Below are 4123 nucleotides of genomic sequence, written 5' to 3' on the forward strand. Positions count from 1 at the left end.
ACTGCAATAGACAGTCAAGTGAACTTCATGATTTCTTTTTGTCGAACATAAACTTTCTCGCACAAGTTTTTGTTGTCTTTTTTTCAACTGTTTTCCGAACGAGAGTGGACCACAACACTTCCGAAAGTGAACCGTAACACTACCAAAAGTTAACCTCATGAGTACTTGTTGTCTTTTTTATACTTATTAATTTTTTACGCACGTTGACCAAGCGAGTGGACCTTTCATCGGACAGAAGAACGCACTGCTTCAAACGGAAACCGCAGGCAGTCAAGTGAACTTCATGATTTCTCTTGGTCGGACATAAACTTTCTCGCAAAAGTTTTTGTTATCTTTTTTCAACTTTTTTTTGAACGAGAGTGGACCGCAACACTCCCGAAAATGAACCGCAACACTACCAAAAGTGAACCTCATGAGTTTTTGTTGTGTTTTTTTCATACTTATTAATTTTTTACACGCGTTGACCAAGCGAGCGGACCACAGTGACTGAGCGAGTGAACTACATCTAATATAGAAGCAAGCTTCTTTTTTGAGATGTTTTTATTTTGTATTTACCAAGTGTACAACAGAGGAGTCCATAAGACCAAGCACACTTTTAGGTTCTGATGCAAATAGCTGCTTTCGAAACACATTGGGAGGAAAGTGAACTGCGACACAAATAGAAGTAAACGGCATGACATTTTTTTTGTCATATTCAACTGTCTCGCAAGATGTAAACCGCATGCAACAGGGTGGAGAATTGCAAATACCTGTGTCGTGAGCTGCGCGCTGCTGATAGATCACACAACATTTTCTTAAAAAAAATGATAAGAGCACACAACGAGATGTGATCATTTGTAATAAAAAATCATGAAAGTGCATTGCAATGGAATCACACAAGGTGCACTGCACTGGAATCTTAGCGTTTGCCTAGGAAAATGAATGCCAACTCAAAAGAAAGAACAAAAATGAACTTCTTTGTTTTCTTTTCTTCTGCATTTTTTGTTTCTTGAGTAAACTACAGATGCGTCGCTTGGGAACTACACGCAAGCTATGAACACATATGCATTTTATGTCCAGCGGCCAAGGCGCATGTGGACCGCGGCGCGGCCATTGTAGTTTCTAGCCTCAGGTGTAGCCACCCATCTCCTGCAGCCCTCCTACGCCATGTTTTCCTCCCTGCACAAATCAGTGCACTGAACCTCAAGAGAAAACAACATTGCACTACATTTGTAGAAGAGGGGAGAAATTGGGCTCACTGGAGTGCACTGCTACATGACGGGCACGATGGAGAGGACCTAGAGGAGTCATTGGAGTTGGAGAAGAGGGGAAACTACCGCTCTGTCCATGGCGCCCGAGCATCCCTTGGCTTCAAAAATGAGGGGAAGTGATGTAGGCGTTGACGACAAGCCGTACCTGCACGAGCGCAAGGGTGTAGAGGACTTGCACGAACTGCAGCTGCACACCACACGCCGCGATGACGAACTGCACCCACACGCAAAAACACCAAAGCCTACAAGTACACGAGCACTGAACCGCTGCACGCACGCGTCCGAGCTGCATGTCCATGGTTGTCGAGCTGCACGTCCACGCCCGAGACCACACACCTAACTGCACTGTCTTTTGCGCCTTCCCAGCATCACACTGTAGCACCGACAGAAGAGAACTGCATCACACAGGAAGAACAAAGTAAGAACAGCAAAAAAATAACTACAAGGGTGATTTGGAAGTAAACTGAACACCCCAAAACTCTGAACTTCACCGATGCTTATAGAACGCACAAAAATATCTGAGCTGTAACGGGGACCAAGCTAACCGGCCGGCACAATGAAAGCAAAAATCTGAAGAACATGGAAAAAAACTCCAATCTGCACGTTCTGAGGCATCCACAAGCAAACCACACGGAGGCGTTTCTGACCTACACGCGCGCCGTTTCTCACCTGCCCGCCGTCTTCCTTGATCCGCACGCACACCAAATATGCGTACATTAGCTTAATGAGCTTGCGAGTACACAAAAACTGAATCTGCTCACATGTGTAACTGGAAATACTAGACAGGATAGCATAATCGACATGTTACCTCCCAAATCATCTTCGGGCTCTGGTGCAAATTTGCTGATTCTCATGCCATCAGCGCCATACACATAACTGAAATATTCTTCCACCTGTCATGAATAAATATAAGTATAACTAGCTTGATTTTGATTTTTATTGGTGACGATGCAGATGGTTGGATTTGTGTGTAGAAGTGTAGTGCCGGACAGAGTTCATTTTGAGCAAGAGCGATAGGGAAGGCCCCTGCTCCACCTGTTTGTTTTCATATACGAGTGGAGTTGTGTTTCTATCCCCTGCTACCTCTGTTTTCCTATACTGTAATGTTCACTATTGTTCCTTTGTCTACCATAAATATACTGTATTTTTTTTAGGGTGAACGGACAAATATATTACTCAGACATCGAATTGCAATAAGAGATCAGTAAACTACATGGTGCGCTTGGAATGTCCCAAATCAGCGTTTGGTCTCCATGTACTCTGGCGTGTGTCTAGCATAAAGAAAATCTGTGAGAAGAGAGCTAGCTAAGCAAGAAACGAAATGTACCTGGCTTGTAAGAGGGATAGTAACAGAAGATGGAGGCCAATCGAGCGGTCAGCAAGAATCTGCACCTCTTCCACGGGCTTCAAGAACGAGCTCAGGACGCTCACCTGGTGCTGCATCAAACTGCAAGGGCGCTCACCTGGTGCTGCACCCACATCAGGAGAAGAGGGTGAATGGGCGACTCACCGATGGGATCTTATCGGCGGATGCCCGGCGGAGCATATTCCCCAACGTCTGTCAATCACTAAATGTGGAGCAGCTCACTAGTGCTCCTGCGGAGGCTTCGTGGGTGGTGTCCTGCAGTTCATCTGTTTTTGGGTGAGGCGTCGCGGTGTACCTGGGAAGTCTCGACGGCGCGACATGGCGGCGGGGTGTGGGCTGGATCCAGGCGGTTGGTGCAGGGATCCGACGCCCGTCGGCGCTACGGATATCATGGGGCTCGCGGGGAGGAAGGGGTGGGGGGCTCCTCGACGGTGGGTAGGCTGCACCAGACCCGAGGACCCAGCGGTGGAGGAAGGCCGCCGGGCTCGCACTGGGGTAGGTAGGGGCGACCGGAGGCACGAGGCTTCTGGCCCATCTGAACCGCGCACACAACCCATCTGAGTTGCACGCCAGGGCCTTCTGAACCTCGCACGTACGCAGCATCTCCCGTCCAGAGTCGCCAACAAACCGCATGGCTGCGATGCGCGTACTGCACGGCGGTGCTGCCGGGCAACATCAGCCCGCCGGGAGCCGAACTGTACTCTTAAGAAGATGCGAGATCGAGCAGGGGAAGTTAGGGGCGGCGGGGCGGCACGAGCAGGTCACTCCGAGGGGTGCGGCCAACTGCGGCGCCAGCGGGGGAAGAAGCCGGATACGGGTGGAGCGGCACCGGCGGTGGAAGTAGGTGGATTGTGGGAGGGCGGCGCCGGCGGGGGAAGAAGGTGGATCGGGGGAGGGCGGCGCCGGCCGGGAAAGAAGGTGGATCGGGGGAGGGCGACGCCGGCGGGGCAGAAGGTGGATCTGGGGAGGGGAATCGTGGCAAATGGAGGTGGGGTGCACCGGAGGAGGAGGCAGGTGTGGGTTGGTCGAAAGGAATCGTGGTTGTGGGGGCGAGTGGTGGTGTTAGCAGAATAAGAAATTGATGTGCAGAATAAGACTCTTAAGGGGTGTTATTAGAATAGACTCACCCTATATATATACACACACACAAACACGTGATAATCACCAGATGCTTGCTTCTATAAACATACATCGCCGGTATTTGCTATTTCAAGATCATCATCATAGTTCTGTACTTCATCAATTCGGTCGTCTCGATCGAATATCATATCACCCTTCCCGGTATTATTCAGATATTGGGAGTCGTCATCTTCTTCATTCTGATCATCTGGCCGGCTCGGGGAGCGTATGAGCTCGAACATAGCCTCTTCTCCTTCATTTCTGCCGGTATTGTCTGTCATAGCTTTTATTTAACTAATCTAGAAGAAATATAAAACAATTTAGTACACATATGAAATAATAGTAGATAATTGATATGCATCGCGAATAATAGTAGATAATATATATG

General features: G+C 48.7%; 1 long non-coding RNA gene across 1 annotated transcript; it reads right to left on the reverse strand.

Annotated features, from left to right (window-relative positions):
* Positions 1-822: 822 nt before the first annotated feature.
* On the reverse strand, positions 823-3676 carry LOC123043692 (uncharacterized). The gene is made up of 4 exons (XR_006419493.1): positions 2578-3676; positions 2059-2143; positions 1239-1645; positions 823-1158 (listed from the first exon to the last, which is right to left on the reverse strand). It is a non-coding gene; the product is annotated as an uncharacterized lncRNA (long non-coding RNA).
* Positions 3677-4123: the final 447 nt, after the last annotated feature.

This window comes from Triticum aestivum, chromosome 2B (genome assembly GCF_018294505.1).
Source record: "Triticum aestivum cultivar Chinese Spring chromosome 2B, IWGSC CS RefSeq v2.1, whole genome shotgun sequence".
Taxonomy (NCBI): Eukaryota; Viridiplantae; Streptophyta; class Magnoliopsida; order Poales; family Poaceae; genus Triticum; species Triticum aestivum.